We start from the raw sequence: 21971 nt of genomic DNA, 5'->3' as shown, positions 1-21971 counted from the left end.
GCCAAATTATCTATGACACCTTTAAATTAATCTGTCCACTGAGAACATTGAAGTAATTGCTTGCAACCCTGCTTTTTTAGGGAAACATTGTGTTGGATTAATATCAATTCCATTTGATTTTGTTTGGAATAAACTTTTCAATAAAACACTGCAGCAACTTTGAAAATCTTAAACCCCTGTCTCACAGTGGGAGTTGACCCACGAGGTACCCCGAGTTTAAAACAAATTTAATATGTGGTTACTACGTACAATTAACGTAGCGGGAACGTCGGAACTCGTGGACGCAACTTAGCGACTCGTGGCGCTAACGGCAGGTAGCCGTGAAACTTGTTAACTCTTGGAAAAATTCAAACATGTTTAAAGTTTTCCATGAGTAAAATGTACTGCTGAAGTTAAAAATTGAAACATTTAAACTCGTTTTAAGAATGTAGTGGCCCGTGTGTTTACCTTAGTGTCTCATGAGTCTGCCGTGGGAACTCTTTAACTCAGCGGGCAGGCAGCACTATATATATTCTGCACATTAATAGACCTCTTTTTTTCTCGGATGGTTTTCACAAGGTGTATTTAGTGGGTAGGAGATTGTCGCTATACCTGCTCTATCCCCCTCTCCATGCAGACACACACACACATATCAACTTCAAATTAACATGAGCGGCTTTCCGCCGCTAAATTTAAACAGGCCATAAGATGGCTCACTCACAGCAACATAAACACCAAGAACAAACACATATTGCGAAGTCTGTACAGAAAGGGGACAGTTGTTTACAGTTCGTGTCTCTTCCACTCTTCCCCCGAGGGGGTTAGGAGGATGGGAGAGGGAGGAGGCGGGGGACAGGCTTGATTTAAGGAGGACAGGTCTGGAGTTTATCAGACTGCTGGCTATTTTTTTCGGCGTTCGAATAAGATCCCTTACTTCAAAAAGCGGAGCAGGGATTGTCAAAGGCTGAGAATTTAAAATCTCATGGTGGAATCAAGGGATGCCTCCAGTAACAGCAAGCTCAGTCTGGAATGTTTCAACTTCAGTACTAATGCTGCACATTTATACTGCATTCATGCAGTGCCTTCCATCTACTGCTGAAGCTGATCACCTCGATTGAGGACTTGCTGAAATGCCACAAGGTCTCTTCGTGAGCCACCTTCGTGTTGCAATGTTGCATGGAGAGGCGTTTAAAATGGCACATGCCAAGCCTTGAAGAAGTGCTGGCTTTGTTTTAGACCCTAATGAAGCAGAGTGCTTGATGTTCACGCCTGGGTCTGTAGCTTCTACTGCCTTCTATCCTTGGTGTGTGCACAGTACGAGTTTGAAGTCTTAAAGCTCTGGTTGTCAAGAGTTTTTTATTGTCAAATGTGTAGGGAGGAACTGCAAAATCTGGAGATGGACACAAAATGCTGGAGTAACTCAGCGGAACAGGCAGCATCTCTGGAAAAGAATGGGTGACGTTTCGGGTTGAGACCCTGTCTCAGCCCTTAATGTCATATGTCTCAAACAGAACAACAACATTCTTCTATATACATATAAACACATACACACATACTAGTCCGGTACCAGGTGTTACGAGTGTAGAGAATTAAAGGAGTTTTATTGTAAAACAGCAGCCTGGAAGCAAGAGTGAACAGGTAAGACTCCTTTAATTCGAAGCAGGATCATTTACGATTTGCCATTCTATAACAACCAGCGTTGCTGGACCAACGGGTGTTTTAAATTAGTGCTCCATTACATATTGAATTCACTATTCTTTCTTTAAATGTTGCACAGAAGAATAACACATTTTGTGGTTAGAAGGAGCGTCGGACACAGACGCGGGAGAATTTAGCTGAGCGGGAGGTTCACTCCTCGGCTTCATGGAGCCCAGGTTCGGCTGCAGAGAGCAGGAATCTCGGCTGACCCAAGCAGAATGTGGCAAAAGACAGACTCAAGTCTGCATTTCCTTCCAATAGTAGTTTCCCAATTTGATAAGGAAGCAGAAGAGCCGAAACCCTGACTATTCCTCTTTCTCCATACGCTGCCTGACCTACTGAATTCACCCCGTTTGTCCTATTTCGTAATACAATTATTAATACTTGTTTTACAATTCCACTAATACGGGAGGAAGGCCGTATGAAACAATGAGTTTGGGTCCGAAGTGGTAACTTATTTGAAACAAGAGTTAACTCGGGAGAGGAACTTGGTAACTCGGGAGTGGAACTTGACACATCACGGAAATGAGAAGTAAACGGCAAACACGTGGGAACTCGGTTAAAATCTTGATCATACACTTGGAATCTCGTACACAACCACGAGTCTTTCACTCGGGGTACCTCGTGGGTCAGCTCGCACCGTGAGACAGGGCTATAAGGACATAAGGTCATAAGTGATAGGAGCAGAATTAGGCCATTCGGCCCATCAAGTCCACTCCATCATTCAATCATAGCTGATCTATCTCTCCGTCCCAGCCTCATTCTTCTCCCTTCTCCCCATAATCCCTTCTTCTTCTGTTCGTGTCCATCTTGTTACAAATGCTGACCTCGCTGGAATCGCGAACTTCCGGCGACAATCAGTTGAAGCCATCACTTGTCTCAACAGATGATGGTGGTAGCAGAATTAGCTCAGGATACTTCCAGTTTCCTGCCCCGCGACGTGGATGCTTCTGCTATGGGGCGCCCATAATCCCTGACAACCGTACTAATCAAGAATCCATCTATCTCTGCCTTAAAAATATCAATTGATTTGACCTCCACAGCCTTCTGTGGCAAAGAATTCCACAGATTCACCTTGGGATGTGAATCTAAATTGTGCGCTTTTAGCCGAAGTTAGGCCTGCCATAAGGCTCTATCTATATTTTGCTGCTCCACATGTTGTTGGGCAAGGATGATTTTGTTTTGTGTATGAATCACAAACAATTTTGGTGCGGTGCAGTGGCGCAGTGGTAAAGTTGCTGCCTTGCACAGCCAGAGGCCCCGGTTCAATCCTGACTAGGGGAGCTTCCAGTTCAGAGTATGTACGTTCTCCCTGTCACCGCATGGGTTTTCTCCTGGAAGCCAGGTCTCCTCCCACGTTCCAAAGACGTGCTGGTTTGTCGGCTAATAGGCTTCTGAAAAATGTCCCTAGTGTGTAGGATAGAACCAGTATGTGGGTGGTTGTTGGTCGGCATGGACTCTGTGCACTGAAGGTCCTGATTCCATGCTGTATCTCTAAAAATGAATCATCTTACCGAGAACCTCTGGCTATAGACTAGCCCTTTAAGCAATTCCCACATTTCAATTTTCATTTTTAAATGATTTTGCAAAGCACCACATCCATGAACATATTATCAAGAGAGATGTTGAATTCCTTGCAAAAGGAAGCTTTAAATCATATTAGCAATTGAGGGCAAGGTTTTTATGTTGACAATGTCCTTTTACAATTATTAGTCATACATCAATTTATTATTGATGAGAATTCCTTCAAGGCACCTTTTGCCTTGCTGAATCGATTGGCATTTAAAGGGGAAAATATCCCTTCAGGTCTATCTAGTTTCAAGCATTTGCATTTTATGTTGCAGATAAAGTTTTTTTTTATTCAGAAATGCATGAGAATGTTGAAAATCTCTACGGAAATGTAGAATGATTTTGATGCCACATAATGCTTAGATATAACTATCAAATATGCTTCATGTGTTGCAGAACTTCCCATTTAATCTACAATGATGCTCTAAAGGAAGTTTTAGAGCTTTGTGAGAATAAGTGAATGTAAACTTGGCAAAGGATGAATTTTCAAATGTTTTGTTTAATTTAGCTTTGTTTAGTTTATTGTCACCGAGGTACAGTGAAAAGCTTTTGTTGCATGCTAACCAGTCAGCGGAAAGACAATACATGATTACAATTGGCCCGTCCACAGTATACAGATACATGGTAAAGGGAATAATGTGAATAACGGTTAGTGCTAGATAAAGCCAGTAAAGTCCGATCAAAGATAATAATAATAATAATACATTTTATTTATTGGGCGCCTTTCAGACATCTCAAGGACACCTTACATAGGTTAACAGGAATATAAACATATAATCAGAAAATAAATAATAAAGACATCACAGAAACATCAAAGACATCACAGAAATCCAAGGGTCCCCAATGGAGTAGATAGTAGTTCAGGACTGCTCTCTAGTTGTGGTGGGATGGTTCAGTAGCCTGATAGCAGCTGGGAAGAAACTATCCCTGAATCTGGAGGTGTGTGTGTTTTCACACTTCTATACCTTTTGCCTGATGGGAGCGGGGAGAAGAGGGAGTGGCCAGGGTGCGAGTCGTCCTTGATTATGCTACCGGCCTTGCCGAGGGAGCGTGTGGTATAAATGGAGTCAATGGAAGGGAGGTTGGTTTGTATGATGGTCTGGGCTGCGTCTACAATTCTCTGCAATTTCATGCGGTCTTGGATGGAGCTGCTCCCAAACCAGGCTGTGATGCATCCAGATAAAATGCTTTCTATGGTACATCGTAGAGGTTGGTGAAAGTTGTTGGGGGCATGCCGAACTTCCTAAACTTTCTAAGGGAGTTAGAGGTGTTGGTGTGCTTTCTTAGCCGTTGCATCATAATGGGTGGTCCAGGAGAAGTTGGTGATATTGACTCCGAGCCGAGAAAATGCAATATCCCAATGTGTTATGCTGTGTGGAATCCATGAAAAGGATCATGAAGTCCATGATTTTCACTCCTTGTCTTCCATGTATTTGATGGATCAAAGCGCAGAGGACCAAAACCACATAATGCATATCTCACTGCCACTTCCATAATGTTCAGCCATGCACGTGACTGTCTGTGGGCCACTCAACCAGAAGTACACATTCACATCACTGGTGACATCTAATTAAAGATGGCCTGCTGGAGAAGAGACCGGGACAGTGCTGGGAAACTGACCAAATGAGGTCTCCTTTAAGTAATTATCTAGTTTCCCTTTAGGGTCGCATATCTTCCTTGCTGCACTCATCCTCAGCCTCTCATTGAAGTCTGACTTTCCTCTTTTTCAAGTTGCCGTCGTCATGGGAGAACAGCAAGCACTGCGACACTAGAGAAAACTCAATCAGCACCAGATTCAGGTTCAAGATTAGTTTAATGCCTTCAACAACAGGGTGCGATGGAATTCCTTGAGTACAAAGCAGCAATATGGTGCAAGATTGTAGTGCAATCCGCAGTCCTGCAATCAATTACAAAGGAGTCAAGGTTGGGAAATGAAGAGAGATCACAACTAAGGTAGACACAACATGTTGGAGTAACTCAACGGGTCAGGCAACATCTCTGGAGATCATATGATCATCAGTGATAGAAGAAGAATGAGGCTATTCGGCCCATCAAGTCTACTCCGCCATTCAATCATGGCTGATCTATCTCTCCATCCAAGCCCCATTTTCCTGCCTACTGCCCATAACTTCTGATACGCATACTTATCAAGAATCTATCTTCCTCTGCCTTAAATATATCCACTGACTGCCTCCACAGCCTTCTGGGGCAAATAATTCCACACCCATGGAGAAAAAGAATATATGGCATTTCAGGTCCCTTCTTTGGAAAATAATTGGAATTTGGTATGGTATGGTATAGACAATAGACAATAGGTGCAGGAATAGGCCATTCAGCCCTTCGAGCCAGCACCGCCATTCAATGTGATCATGGCTGATCATTCCCAATCAGTACCCTGTTCCTGCCTTCTCCCCATACCCCCTGACTCCACTATTTATAAGAGCCCTATCTAGCTCTCTCTTGAAAGCATCCAGAGAACCCGCCTCCATCGCCCTCTGAGGCAGAGAATTCCACATACTCGCCTCTCTCTGTGAGAAAAAGTGTTTCCTCGTCTCCGTTCTAAATGGCTTACTCTTTATTCTTAAACTGTGGCCCCTGGTTCTGGACTCCCCCAACATCGGGAACATGTTTATTTCCTCTAACGGGTCCAAACCCTTAACAATCTTATATGTTTCAATGAGAACCCCTCTCATCCAGTGTACAAGCCCAGTTGCTCCAGCTGGGCTTGTATGGTATGGTATGGACTGGTACCAAAGTACAATGAAATTACTTTTTGTATACAGTTCAGTACAAGTATCACTATACATAAGCACTTAGATACATATTGGGTAAACAACCCAGATGCAGTTGAAATGCAGAGCAGTGGTACATTGAGACAGTATACAACGTCGCCAGTTTGGCGCCATTTTCAAATATCAGTTGTTGTAAGTGCAGGGATCTTGACCTGACCATGAAGAACTGTTACAAAAAGCTAGCAGGAATTTGATGGCCTGAATGGACTCTGACCGGTTTATTTCCTTGTCGTCGGGCCTCCTACCCATTTAACAATGTTCGAGCACAAACCTGACGTGACTCCTCAGTATTCCACCTGTACTATATAGTGAGCCACTTCGCTAATCATATTTAAAAGCAGGTCACTGCAGAAATACGCTGAAATGTTTTTTGGGGAAAGATTTCTTCTGGTCAGCAGATCTTGCAAGAATATATTGAGTTGCCATCATCCACTAAATGGGACTCCCCTGTGAGCTTTCTCCCCTAATTACCATTGATTTCCGGCTTAGCTCAGTCCAGGAACAGTTAGTCTCTGGTACAATGAGCTAATGAGACACACTTGCCAGCCTCAACATGTATCTCCTGTCTTTAGCATAATCTGCATTGCGTCCAAAAATGTCCATTCTAAAATAATTCTTATTGACTTCCGATTCAATTTCAGAGACACTGCAGCATAGAGTTACAGAGCCTTACAGGCCCTTCAGGCCAACTCGTCCATGCCAACCTAGATATCCTATCTATGCCAATCCCACCTGCCGCCATTTGGCCCATATCCCTCTAAACCTTCCCTGCCCATGTACCCGTCCAAGTGTTTTTTTAATCGCTGTTTTAGCACCTGTCTGGTGGGTTGGCATGGTGGCATGGTGGCATGGTGGCATGGTGGCATGGTGGCATGGTGGCATGGTGGCATGGTGGCACGGTGAGTTGGCGGCGCGACCGACGTCGCAGCGGCCTCTGCAGTCCGTCTGTCTTTTGTTATTTTATTGTCCTGTAGAGTGTAAAGTTTGTGGTGGGTTTTTGACTGTGTATGTGTGGGGGGCGGGGGGTGGGTGGGGGAAACTTTTAAATCTTTTCCCTGCACGGGGACCCGACCTTTTCCCTGTCGGGTCTCCATTGCCGTTGGGGCCTAGCACCGTGGAGCGGCCTCCAACCGGAACGACAGCTCAAGTCACGGAGCCTGCGGAGCTGCGGAGCTGCGGAGCTGCAGACCTACCATCGTGGAGCTGGCCAGCTTCGGAGCATGGACAGCTGCGGTGGCGCGCTGCTGCGACCCGACTCCGGTGGATGGTGACACCGGGAGCTCGCGGGTCCCCGGTGGGAGACCGCTTTGCGGGGCACCGGCAACGGCGACTTCTCCCGCTCGAATTGCGGGGTTGAGAGGTGACCTGGAGCGGGGCCTTACATAGCCCGGCGCGGTTTAAATGGCCGCGGACTTGCTAACGCCCGCCGGGGGCTCCAACATCAAGACCCGGGGCAGGACCTTACATCGCCCGGCGCGGCTATAAATGGCCACAGACTTGCTAGCGCCCGCTGGAGGCTTTGACTTTGACATCGGGAGAGGAATGGAGAGCAGGGTAGAGACAAGACTTTGCCTTCCATTACAGTGAGGAGGAGATTCACTGTGATGGATGTTTGTGTAAATTGTGTTGGTGTGTGTCTTGGTTCTTTTCTTGTATGGCTGCAGAAACCAAATTTCGTTTGAACTTCATGTGAGGTTCAAATGACAAATAAACGGTATTGTATTATTGTATTGTATTGTCTCAACTACCTCCTCTAGCAGCTCGTTCCATATACCCACCACCCTCTCAGAGAAAAAAATTGCCCCTCTCACATAAAACATGCCTTCCCTTGTTTTTGATGCCCTCCCCTGGGTAGAACTCTGTGCATTCACCCTATCTATTCCCCTCATGATTATATACAACACTGTGAAATCACCCCTCAGCCTCCTGCACAGCAATAAAGTTCAAGATGCTCTAAAGTTTAGTTTAGTTTAGTTTAGTTTAGAGATACAGTGCTGAAGAAAGGTCTTTCGGCCCACTCAGTCCGAGCCGATCAGTGACCCACTACAATTTTCACCAAAGCCAATTAACCTACAAACCCATACATCTTTAGAGCGTGGGAGGATACCGGAACACCCGTAGAAAACCCACTCAGTCACGGAGAGAACATACAAACTCCGTATAGACAGCACCCATGGTTAGGATGGGACTCGGGTCTCTGGCAGTAACTCTACCACTGTGCCACCATGTCGCAGTAAGAGATAAGAGGGGCAATGTTTAAAGGAGATGTGCGGGGCGTTTTTCCACAGAGATTGGTGGGTGCCTAGAATGCGCTGTCAAGAGGCAGATACAATAGTGGAATTTAATTCAGATAGGCACATGGATATATAGGGAGTGGAGGGATATGGATCACATGCCAGTAGCTGAGATTATTTTAACCCATCAGCAGGGAGATCATGCACTTTGTAGACTGAAGAACCTGTTGCTGTGTACTGTTGTATGTCCATGATGACAAAGCAATAAAAAATATACTTAGACAATAGACAATAAACAATAGGTGCAGGAATATAAGGATAAGAAGTAAAGTGGATGAGCTTGAGGCTCAGTTAGAGAGTGATAGATATGACATTGTGGGGATTACAGAGACATGGCTGCAGGAGGATTTGGACTGGGAACTGAATATTCAGGGTTATACATCCTATAGAAAGGACAGGCAGGTGGACAGAGGAGGTGGGTAGCTCTGTTGGTGAAAGATGAAATTCAGACCCTTGCAAAGGGTGACATAAGGATTGACGATGTAGAGTCGCTGTGGATAGAATTGAGGAATTGTAAAGGTAAGAAGACACTAATGGGAGTTATCTACAGGCCCCCAAATAATAGCCTGGATATAGGATGCAAGTTGCAGCAGGAGTTAAAATTGGCATGTAACGAAGGTAATGCCACTGTGGTTATGGGAGATTTCAATATGCAGGTAGACTGGGAAAATGTCCCCAACATGGGGATACCATAATCGCGATCATCTTCAAGATGTCAGGCAGCACGATGGCATAGCGGTAGAGCTACTGCCTTAAAGCGCCTGAGACCCAGGTTCGATTCTGACTACGGGTGCTTGTCTGTACAGAGTTTGTACGTTCTCCCCATGACCTGTGTGAGTTTTCTCCGAGACGTTGGGTTTCCTCCCACACTCCAAACACATGCAGGTTTGTGGATTAATTGGCTTGGTAATAATGTAAAATTGTCCCTTGTGGGTGTAGGATAATGTGTTAGTGTACGTGGATCGCTGGGCATTGTGGACTCGGTTGGCCGAAGGGCCTGTTTCCATGCTTTATCTCTAAACTAAACTCAACTAAGATAAACTATTCAATTGTTCAATTGTAATGGTCTGTGTTCTCCATCAGAGGGATAGTCATCGTAATACTCCTCTTCAAACTCCTCCTCTCAATGGTTGACCACACTGTGGATTTCCCCATGAAGAGACACAATGGAGTGATTTTTGATGCATCACAAATCCAAGAAAGTTATAGGGAGCCAAGACAACCTACTGAACATCCCTATCTCTACTTTGCATCCTCTCATCTGAAGCAGATCATAGAAGTTCTCATATGTCCATAAGTTCTCGGAGCAGCAGTAGGCCATTTGGTCCATCAAGTCTACTCTGCCATTCAATCATGGCTGATCTATCTTACTCTCTCAACCCCATTCTCCTGTCTTCGGCCTGTAACCCCTGACACCCTATCAGATCAATCTCAAATATGCGCAGTGGTAGAGATGTTGCCTTACAGTGCCGGAGACGTGGGTACGATCCTGACCATGGGTGCTATCTGCACAGGGTTTGTACGTTCTCCCTATGTCCACGTGGGTTTTCTCCAGGTGCTCCCGTTTCTTAATTTATACCAAGCCAATTAACCTATAAACCTGTACGTCTTTGGAGTGTGGGAGGAAATCAAAGTTCTCCCCATGACATCCATGCAGGTTAAGGGGAGAACTTACAAACTCCATACCGACAGCACCTGCAGCCAGGATCGATCCCGGGTCTCTGGCACAGTAAGCGCTGTTAAAGGCAGTAAATCTACCACTGCGTCATCATGCTGCCCCTGTTATGTGTAGATTAACCTTCACTTTAAAGCAGCAAACACAGCAGAACTTCATGCCAAGACATCCTGAATGAAATTAATACCTCAACCTACATGTGACAATGTTAAATCTTTAACACTTACATATTATGTTATTTTACCTGCCATTTTGACTGTTGTGTAAATCTATTTGGTCTTCATTATTTTAATTGACTTAATTCATCCATTAAAGTAATGAAGCAATCTCATATGGATGTGCTAAGAATTAAAAAGTCCTTATTACAAGTTAATGCAAACGCTTATAACATTAATACAAAAGAGTGTTGATAATCTGATGTTTTGTAGACGGTGAATTTTATGGCACTGTTCTTAACTTTTAATCTGAGAAAAGGTTGCATTGCGGTGCGAGACAAACTCAAACTTCTGCCTGGTTCTCACAGGATAAGGTCTACATGGCCTTGGAATTAAATGCAAAACTTCTGTTCATTTTCCCACATTAGAGTTAGTGAGTTAGATAGAGCTCTTAAAGATAGCGGAGTCAATGGATACGGGGAGAAGGTAGGAACGGGGTACTGATTGTGGATGATCAGCCATGATCACAATGAATGGCGGTGCTGGCTTGAAGGGCCGAATGGCCTACTCCTGCGCCTATTTTCCATTATCTATTTCTTTCACCTCTCCTTGTATCCTGGAGTGAGACTGTGTTTCAAATATCTGTTCTCTTTGGGTCAATGGCAAGGGACTGCAAAATCTTTCCTATTCATTGCAGAGTTTCTGAACCAAAACTGTTTGGATGTCAAAGCTTATTCATTTTCGATTAGAAGCAGTAGTAATACATCTCCAATCACATCATATAGAACTTATATAAAATCACTGAAAATGTATGATGCATGAAGAAGCCCTTCAGTACGCTGTGTCGATCCTAGTTGAGAAAGCGGAAACATAGAAACATAGAAACATAGAAAATAGGTGCAGGAGTAGGCCATTTGGCCCTTCGAGCCTGCACCGCCATTCAATATGATCATGGCTGATCATCCAACTCAGTATCCTGTACCTGCCTTCTCTCCATACTCCCTGATCCCTTTAGCCACAAGGGCCACATCTAACTCCCTCTTAAATATAGCCAATGAACTGGCCTCAACTACCTTCTGTGGCAGAGAATTCCAGAGATTCACCACTCTCTGTGTGAAAAATGTTCTTCACATCTCGGTCCTAAAAGATTTCCCCCTTATCCTTAAACTGTGACCCTTTGTTCTGGACTTCCCCAACATCGGGAACAATCTTCCTGCATCTAGCCTGTCCAACCCCTTAAGAATTTTATAAGTTTCTATAAGATCCCCCCTCAATCTTCTAAATTCTAGCGAGTACAAGCCGAGTCTATCCAGTCTTTCTTCATATGAAAGTCCTGACATCCTAGGAATCAGTCTGGTGAACCTTCTCTGAGCCTTCTCCTTTGGAAAGCCAAAGGAACTGCAGATGCTGGAATCTTGAGTAAAAGTCAAAGTGCTGGAGTAACTCAGCGAGTCTGGCAGTGTCAGTGGAGGACATGGATCGGCGTTGTTTGGGTCAGGACCCTCAAAATAATTACCTTTAGACTTTAGAGATATAGTGCATAAACAGGCCCTTTGCCCACCGAGTCCACGCTGACCACTGATCGTCCTGTACAGTCGTACTATCCTATTCATTATGAACAATTTTACAATTTTACCAAAGCCAATTAACCTACAAACCTGTACGCCTTTGGAGTGTGGAAGGAAACCCGAGCACCCGGAGAAGACCCACACAGGTCACGGGAAGAATGTACAAACTCCGAACAGCCAGCACCCATAGTCAGGATCAAACCCGGGTCTCTGGTGCTGTGAGGCAGCAACTGTACCGCTGCGCCACTTACTTAAAATGTATATGATTTTCCGTAACGCGATCAACTTATTTTCCCATTGAATCCCATGTTATGTTGGGATGCATTCCTACGGGAGCTGTGTCTCTCAACACTAATGCCTCCGTGGATCTGTGATCTAAAGGCAAGAGAAGTCTGATTGCACTGTAGGCTGAAGAGAAAGATATGGTACAATTGGTGATACAGTATCATTTTACCAATGTCAATAAATACCAATGCCTTGTCAGTGTCCAAAGCAAATCTCTCAAGTGGTATCCTGCTGTGAACTAGCAGCTTGTGATTATTGAACAATTATCAGTGGAAGAGATTGCCTTGTCATTTTCCAAAGCAAACTCCTTAAGTGGCCTCCGTTGAGAATTGGCATCCTTTGTTTGGTGTTTTTGGTAAACTAATTCAATTGCCTGTACATATTTTGCTTTTCTTTTCCAGGTAAGTTCCCAAAGAATTATTTTTATTTCTGTATCGCAAATCTATGGGTAGTGATTTGGGAATGCTGTAATGGTGAATTTCAGTTACTGCCATTATACCGAGGTATAGAATAGAATAGAATAGAATAGAATAGAATAGAATGCCATTTTATTGTCACTATACACATGTACAATGAGATTAAAAGCAGCTCCTACTCAGTGCAGACATGTAATTAGTGCAAAATACAAAAAACAAAACAAAGGGGGGGGGGGGGATAAGGTGCACAGTTCTGCGGCGCTATATACATATCTATAAAAAGACAATGAATGAATAGAGTGAATAAATAGGATTCCTATATACAGTATGGGTTATTGCACATATAAAAAAAAATAAAAATAAAAAAAAATAAAAAATAAAAAAATTAAATAAAAAGGTATCCTACAAATAACAGTTTTTTATTGTAAAATTGGAACCTAACAGCACAGAGATAACATATGATACTGTGGATATCATTAAAGATAGATTAGAGATAGATAGATTCTTGATTAGTACGGGTGTCAAGGATTATGGGGAGAAAGCAGGAGAATGGGGTTGAGAGAGAATGATAGATCAGCCATGATTCAATGGCAAAGTAGACTTGATGGGCCGAATGGCCTAATTCTGTTCCTAACACATAAACATATTATCCTGATAGGGTATGATGTGATCCCCGAGAAGATATCCTTCCTGACAAATGTAAAATACTGCAGATATTTGTAACCTGAAATAAAAAGATAAAATATCCTGCAGATAAAATGCAAGCAACTGAATTGAATTGAAATACACGGAAACAGACCCTTTGGCCCATCGAGTCCATGTAGACCATCGATCACCTGTTCACACTAGTTCAAAGTTATCCTGCTTTCAGGTTCACTCCCTATGCAATAGGGACAATTTCACAGAGAACATTTAGCCTGCAAACCCACGTCTTTGGAGCGCAGAAGGAACGGAAGTTCTCCCCGTGACATCCACACAGATCAAGGGTGAAACGTACATACTCCATACTGTCAACACCCACAGCCAGGATCGAACCCCGGTCTCTGGCACTATAAGCACCCTGGATCAGAATTGAATTGAAAGACACGGCAGGGAAACAGACTCTTTGGCCCGTCGAGTCCATGTAGACCATCGATCACCCGTTCACACTTGTTCAAAATGATCCTGCTTTTGGGTTCACTCCCTACGCAATAGGGACCATTTCACAGAGACCATTTAGCCTGCAAACCCACGTGTCTTTCGGATGTGGGGGGAAATGGGAGCGTCTGGAGGAAAACTACGCCGTCACGGACAGAACGTGCAAACTATGTGCTTGGACAGAGCCCGAGGTCAGGATCGAACCTGGGTATCTGGCGCTGTGGGGCAGCAATTTTACCAGCTGCGCCACTGCGCCACTGTCACCGCCCTTGCCGGTAGACGAAGCTTACAAAAACTTCACATTGTGTTTCAAAGTATTACAGTGAAGCAGATAAAATGACGAGTACAAAGTAACTAATTCTGGAGAGATAATTAAATAAACATCCAGGTCAATAGAGGACAAGAAGATAAATCCTCATGGTTCCTCGAATTGAAATGGTTGCTCAGGGAATTCCATATAGATTCTGCAGATAATCTTAATATAAACACAACTTGCCCTTTATATATTGAGTGGGTTGTAGGAAAAATCCAGAGGATATACGAGCATATTTTATGGATTACTGTGAAATCTCATAATTATCCCACAAATATCCGTAGCTTCAGCACCAATGAATTATTCATTCACAGATGTTTCTTCAGAATTTAATTTAAAGCCAATGGTTTAGACATGAATTAACCCATCACACGATCAAAACCATTGTCATAATTACCAACCAGCAAGAAATTGTTGGTTGTGTTTAATTACTTCCATCAGCAATTGATAAAGACACAGACATTTTGCTTTTCAAATGTGATTGAAAATTGCACAGAATCAGGCAGAGCAATCTGTAAAATAGAACTAAGAACCTCTGGTTACTCTTTGACGGAAGCAGGATTGACTTATTCAGACACAGTGAATCGGAAATCATAATAAAAAGAACATTGCTTGGAAATTCAATCATGTAGTGCATGTGTTTTTATGAAATATGTGATTGAAGTGCAAAACCGATTGGTAAATGTGATCAATGTTTCCTTGCTTGCCTTATGCACAACTGCAATTTGAATTACGTGTTTCTATCAAACAGGAAGATCGCAGGCCATGCAGCAGTGTGATGAGACCATAAGACATTTTTAATTTAGTTTAGTTTAGAGATACAGCACGGAAACAGGCCTTTCGGCCTACCGAGTCCTCGCCGGCCAGTCATCCCTGCACACTAACACTATCCTACACACAGTAGGGGCAATTTACATCAATACCAAGCCAATTAACATACAAGCCTGGAGGTCTTTGGAGTGTGGGAGGAAACCGAAGATCTCGGAGAAAACCCAGGCACATCTAGGGGAGAACGTACAAATTCAGACAGCATCCGTAGTCAGGATCGAACCTGAGTCCCTGGTGCTGGAAGGCAGCAACTCTACTGCTGCAACATTGGAGCAGAATTAGGCCGTTTGGCCCTTCAAGACTACTCCATCATTTGATCACGGCTGATCTACTTTTCGCTCTCAGCCCCATTCTTTTGCCTTGTCCCTGTAACCTTTGACACCCTTACTGATCAAGAACTGATCAAACTCCACTTTAAAAATACCCAATGACAGCATTTCCATAACTATAGGGAGAAGTTGAGCAGGCTGGGATTCTATTCCTTGGAGTGCAGGAGGTTGTGGATTCATCTAATCGAGGTGTACAAAATCATGAGAGGAATAGGTCAGGAAGATGCTCAGATTCTCTTGCCCAGAGGAGAGGAACCTAGAACCAGAGGACATAGGTTTCAGATGTGGGGGGAAAGATTTAAGAGGTAACTGAGCGGAAACTTTTTCACACAAAAGGTGGTGGGTGTATGAAATGAGCTGCCGGAGGAGGTTATTGAGGCAAGTATGTTTGATGCAATGTTTAAGAAATGTTTAGACAGATACCTGGATAGGACAGGTTTAGAGGGATATGGGCCAAACACAGGCGGGTGGGACTAGTGTAGATGGGACATGATGGCTGGTGTGGGCACATTAGATTGAAGGGCCTGTTTCCACGCTGTAAGACTCTATGATTTTATAACTAGGAACCAAAGTGAAAACCGTGCTATGTCGAGAACTCCCTTTGCCTACATTTTTTATCAGAGGTATGAATCATTTAAAAGCAAGTCCCTTTTAAATAGTGGGCTAAGGATGTTTATATCAGGCATAAGAGACTCTGATATTAAGATGATGTAATAATCCTCACTCACTTATGCTCAATACATAATTAATAGAAATCAGCATATTAAATATGTTTACATAATTACAAAAAAGCAATACAGCCCAGGACAAAACATGGTAATGTTTATGGAACTGCATACTAACAGGTGGTAGTGAGGCACTTGATAATTAGCAGTAAACGAGGACACAATTAAGATAATTCATTAAATATTATTAATATGACATTGAAAAGCATTTGCAAGCATGTCTTTGTAATTACAGGTTTTTTTCACGTTGGTTTCGACTTGAATCAACGCTCGATCTACACGAGGGGAGTATCTGACATCAGGAAATTCAAAAGCAAGAGGAAATATAGGTAAAATGAGATGGGTTTCAGAAGTTATTAATTTCCTATTTTGGTCAAGTTTAACCTGAGCCCAGATGAGTTGTTTTGCTTTTAATCCTCCACATAAATTCCCTCTGTGATTTCTGGAATTAGAAATACAGACCCTGATTTTTGGTCTTACGTTCAGTTAATTATTGTCACGTGCACTGGAGTACAGGGCAATGTTTCATTACCAATACCAGCCATTGGCTCTGAAATTTTTTAGTATGAAACAGAAGATTGGTTAATGCTGACAAACAGAAAATAGAGTAAATAAACCAGATCCTTCCAAAAATATAAGAAATGGAAAACTGTAAACTTGTTACATTATTGGCAGTGTTACTGAATTGTAAATAAGGTATTTATATATGACAAAGATTGTACCTGCCAAAGTAATGAGTTAACTATTTTAAATCATAAGAAGGAACTGCAGATGTTGGTTTACACCGAAGACAGACACAAAATGATGGAGTAAATCAGCAGGACAGGTAGCATCTCTGGAGAGATGGAATGGATGAGGTTTCGGGTCGAAAACCTTCTTCGGGTCTGACATTCAGGTCTGAAGAAGGGTCTCGACACGAAACATCATTCCTTCAATCCAGAGATGCTGCCTGTCCCGCTGAGTTACTCTAGCATTTTGTGTCTATCTATCTATATAATTAAAACTCTCATCTTGACCACTTCCTATTTGCACTGTGCTTTGATTTTAGAAAATACGCTACCATATATGGCTGTGATTTTTTTGCCAATTTACTCAGAGTCCTCCTCCGCTGCGCAGGCCCTGAGGATTTTTCCCATCGATGAAAAATAAAAGACTAATCAGTGTTTAAAAAATCTTGAGATTCTCTCTCCTGTCAATCACCGCCATGAAGGCCACGCCCCTTCCGGTGGGAGGGGGAGGGACTATAAAACCCGGAAGTGTGGCCGTGGCTCAGTCTGTCTGCAAGATGGCGAGGGAGAGGTCACGACTCTCTGTCTGAGCTGGGAAACTACAGAACACTGTGAGTATGCAATGTACCTGAATAAATTATTTGTTAGCCATTAATTAAAATGAAATGATTGTTTGGCCTGCCCTGTGCTTGAAACTGCAATGGCAATGGAAATGTAGTGAAATTGCAATGAGCTGATTGGCTTGAGCCTGCCATATGCTTGAAACTGCAATGGCAATGGAAATGTAGTGAAAATGCAATGAGCTGTTTGGTTTGAGCCTGCCCTGTGCCTGAAAGTGCAATGGCAATGGAAATGAAGTGAAAATGCAATCAGCTGTTTGGCTTGAGCCGGCCCTGTGCTTGAAAGTCCAATGGCAATGGAAGTGAAGTGAAAATGCAATGAGCTGTGTGGCCTGCCCTTTGCTCGAAACTGCAATGCAATTGGAAATTAAATGAAATGAGTTGTTCTGCCTGCCTGAATCCACTAATTTCAGCCCACAAGGCCCCTATTAGCTGAGAAACCAGTCCCTTTTGCCCAAAATGCCTTATCTGAAAATTGTATGCGTTGTTTCTAGCGTTATTTATGAAAATGTTCACAATTGTGCAGAAACTTGGAAAAAATAACTTATTTTCCCCTGTGCTTAGCCCAGTGCTTAGCCCTGTTCACAACATTGTTGCTATCCAAGTACACTGACTTCTGCTAGCTAGCACGTGCACATTTTTTAAAAGTTTAAAAATGACAGAGGCTGAATAGGGCGAAATGAGCAGCCCCTGCGCAGTTGTCGGCTATAGGTGAGTGCTAGAATATTGTGTGGGGGAACGGGTTGTGTTGGAGAAAGGGGAACGGATTGCATTGGGGGACCAGGCCTCCTGCAGGAGCTATGGGTGAGTGGTGGAATATTGCGTTGGGTAACGGTTTCGGGTCGAGACCCTTGTTCAGACTGGATCTCAATAACTCATTAATTCTGTGATGAAGCGATTAGTTTCAAAAGGGCAACATTCTTAGAGTGAGCTCAGTATGTATTTCGCATTGGTTCATAAAGTGGTAGAATAATGCCAGAAAATGTATAATTACAAACTCATTTTCTGACTTTTTTTAATGAATAATTTCCATAAATCACTCATTCACCACTATGACTAAAATATCAGCTCTTTTAAAATCACTTTCAGCTGAAATTTGACTAACTGAAGTACAAAAATCTTCTGCACTCCATAATGTATGAAAGCAATTATTTTGAAAAGGATAATGTCACATTTGTATTATTCCATTGCAACACAGGGGGGTTTGCCATGGGGTAATGGAACCTTTCATCCCATTTACTTTTCTCCCCTCTAAAATGGTTGACTCCATCCTAAGGTATGATGTCACCAGCACCAAAAACATGTGATAAGTTTTTTAAATGATTGCATGCAGGCATGGAACTCGCTATCAAAATATGGAGGGGACCGGGGGACAGGGGGGACACAATTTCTTAGCGGCTGCGCCGCATGCGCACACTCACACACGCACACGTGCGAGGCTTCGGAAGCTCAATCCAGCGCTACATGCAGCTCAACTCGGCCTGTCTCGCCGGGTTAACCTACAGCCCTGCCTGGACTGACAGGATACCAGCGCTGCTTCTCCGCGCTGGCCATATTTCCCGCAAGTCCAGGCAGGTTAACCTGGCGGGACAGGCAGAGTTGAGCTGGGTTTAGCGCTGCTTCTCTGCGCTGGCTGTGGGGGTGGGGGGGGGGGGGGGGGGCACTCGGGTGGGGACGGGACAGCGCCGGTGAGTCTGGATCGATCCTGGCTGAGGATGAGGCGCAGGTCTGTGCCACGTCTCCCTCCTCCAATCACCACGCTCTATCCTCAGTCCCACCCCCCTCCCACTCCCCCCTCCTCCAATCATCGCGTTGAATCATCATGTCCCGCCCCCATTGCCTGCTGACAGACGTCTCTCTCGTCCAATCGGCGCCCTCGATCAGCAGTCCCACCTTCACTGTCTCGCTGAAAGCGGAGATTTTAAAATCCGGATTACAAAAACTTGGGGGGGATGCCCCCCACCTCTCAAAACGTGGGGGGGACATGTCCCCTCTGCCCCCCCCCCCCCCGGGTTTTCCGCCCCTGATTGCATGGGAGCAATGCGTCTGATGTGTAAAGCATTCTGACCTGCTCCTCACCAAATGCAAAGCAAGTCTGCATTTTCAACTGAATTGGAGTAAAGAATAGAAACCTTAGCTGCTGTGATGCTGAGCATGTTCAGGGTAGACAGTCAATGGGATAGACGGTCAGAATCCTTTAGTTCACAGATAGGGTAGACAGTCAGAACCTTTTTTCCCCAGGGTGGAAATGTCCAACACTTGAGGGGACAGTTATAAGAAGAGAGGAAGAAAGTTTGATGGAAATGTGCGGGACAAGTTTTTTTACACAGAAAGTAGTGGGTGCATTACTAGGGGTAGTGGTGAGGGCAGATCCGATAGTGCTTTTAGATAGACACATGGAAGTGCAGGTAGTAGAGGGATATGGATCATGTAGAGGCAAATGAGATCAGTTTAACGAGGCATCACGTTCAGTACAAACAATGTGGGCCGAAGGGCCTGTTCCTGTGTGGTTCAGTTCTATGTTCCTTGTTCTATGTTTTCATGCTCTTCTACAGCACCCAGTTGAGTTAATTGCATCACAGGCCTGGATTAAACCAGCTACCACAGTTTAGTCTAGTTTAATTTAGAGATATAGCCCATAAACAGGCCCTCAGCTCACCGAGTCCGCACCGACCAGCGATCCCCGCACACCAACACTATCCTACAGACACTAGGGACAATTTGCATTTATCCCAAGCCAATTAACCTACAAACCTGCACGTCTTTGTAGTGTGGGAGGAAAGTGAAGATCTCGGAGAAAACCCATGCAGGCAGGGGGAGAACGTACAAACTCCATACAGGCAGCACCCGTAGATGGGATCAAACCCGCGTCTCAGGCGCTGTGAGACAGCAACTCTACCGTTCTGCCACCATGCTCCCCCTGCACAAACAGTTGATGCTTTGCTTTGTACGGCATGGCTACCAGTAGCAGTAATCAGTTGAATCATCGAGTAAGCTTTGATGACTCGTAATTATAATTATCACAAAATTAAAAACACCTTTCCTGACCCATAATTAAAATTAATTTTGTGCATGTAAAAATATATCAATCTAGGTTTGCAATCCTTCATAAACGTAACAGCTTAATTCTGATTGCATATTCATTAATGCAAATACGAATTTAACTGAAACTCATGAAAATTGACAATACATTGATTATTTCAAGCGACGTGGGACAGTGACATTCTTTAATTTGATTTTCGCCAACGTTTATTTTAGTAAAAGTAATTGTAAATGTAGAAAGACTTTTAATGACGGGCATGACATAGTCATTGTGGAAGTTTAGTTTAGTTTAGTTCAGTTCATTTATTGTCACGTGTAATGAAGTACAGTGTAAAGCTTTTGTTGCCTGATATCTAGTCAGCGGAAAGACAATACATGATTACAATCGGGCCATAAGCAGATATATGATAGGGGAATAACGTTTAGTGCAAGGTAAAGCCAGCAAAGTCCGATCAAGGATAGTCCGAGGGTCACCAATGAGCAGGCACGTGCCGCCAGGGTAGGCAAGGTAGGCAGTGCCTACTCTGACTAAAATTATAAAATGGTCATTATTTTATATATTTAGAATATATATATAAAACATATATAAAATGGTCAAAAATAGTAAAGGCACGGGAGAATTATGTATCCCTAAGAGATTGATCTCTTCGGGAGACATAATTCTCCCGTGCCTTTCATCCGCAGTACATTTAAAACGCGGAAGTATGTGCTACTCACGTGCCCTCGACGATGCTTCAAGCCATCAGTGGGAATGGTCGGTAAGCGCAGCTGAAGTTCTGCCTTTACACCGTGGACTGTGTGCATGTGCTGCGCTGTGCACTGCACAAGCGCACCAGCCTACTGCGAATGCGAACACGTGTAAGTTTCTTGGCGGGTTTTTCAAAGATGGATAGTGATTACCTGAAGAGTTTCTCGAAGCAAACGTACGAGGAAAAGATCAAAATAATTAAAAATGGCAGACCAACGCCGGAACTTAAAGAACATCAACAGCGCAAAGGAACACAAATAATTAGAACATTTAAAACAGCTTGGTACAACAGGAAACAAAGAGAGAAGAATGGATTTTGTGTACAAATAGTATGGTAAGTATATTTCTTTGAGCTAAATGTTTTAAAATAATGTATTAAGAGATAGGACCTATTGAGACAAATTACTTGACAAAAGTCGAGAGAACAATCTGCGCATGTGGCGGTTTCCAAGATTTTTTTAAGCCGACTGACAGCTCGCCGGGGAGAGAATAATCTGCGCATGCGCTGTTTTTAAGATTTTTAAAAGCCACTGCCTACCCTGTCTAATTACTCACGGCACGTGCCTGCCAATGAGGTAGATTGGAGTTCAGGACTGTCTCTGGTTGTGGTAGAATGATTCGGTTGCCTGACAACAGCTGGGAAGAAACTGTCCCTGAATCTGGAGGTGTGCATTTTCACACGTATACTTTTTGCCTGATGGAAGAGGGGAGAAGAGGGAGTGGCCAGGGTTGCGACTCACCCTTGATACTCCATTTCGTTGTCTCTGCACTGCATTTCGTTGTCTCTAAAGTTTGAATCTGAATCTAAATCTGAATCTGATTATGCTGCTGGCCTTGCCGAGTGAGTGGCATGAGGTATAAATGGTCTTGTTTAACGGACAATACAATACAATATTTTATTCCATGTCATTTGAACCTCAGCGAGGCTCAAATGAAACTCAGTTTCCACAGCCATACAAACAAAGACAATTCCTACAAGACATACAAACAATTCAATTTACACAAACATCCATCACAGTGAATCTCCTCCTCACTGTGATGGAAGGTAAAGTCTTTTCTCACCCCTGCAC

At 43.6% G+C, this 21971-nt stretch overlaps 2 long non-coding RNA genes across 2 annotated transcripts; one reads left to right on the top strand and one right to left on the bottom strand.

Annotated features, from left to right (window-relative positions):
• Positions 1 to 367: 367 nt before the first annotated feature.
• LOC116979405 lies at positions 368 to 10475 on the bottom strand. The gene is made up of 3 exons (XR_004413714.1): positions 10465 to 10475; positions 4496 to 4498; positions 368 to 478 (listed from the first exon to the last, which is right to left on the bottom strand). It is a non-coding gene; the product is annotated as an uncharacterized LOC116979405 (long non-coding RNA).
• Positions 5043 to 21471, top strand: LOC116979404. The gene is made up of 3 exons (XR_004413713.1): positions 5043 to 5056; positions 5782 to 5786; positions 21365 to 21471. It is a non-coding gene; the product is annotated as an uncharacterized LOC116979404 (long non-coding RNA).
• Positions 21472 to 21971: the final 500 nt, after the last annotated feature.

Source organism: Amblyraja radiata, chromosome 12 (assembly GCF_010909765.2).
Source record: "Amblyraja radiata isolate CabotCenter1 chromosome 12, sAmbRad1.1.pri, whole genome shotgun sequence".
Taxonomy (NCBI): Eukaryota; Metazoa; Chordata; class Chondrichthyes; order Rajiformes; family Rajidae; genus Amblyraja; species Amblyraja radiata.
The sequence above is the reverse complement of the archived record's forward strand: the minus strand, read 5'-3'. Positions and strand labels throughout refer to the sequence as shown.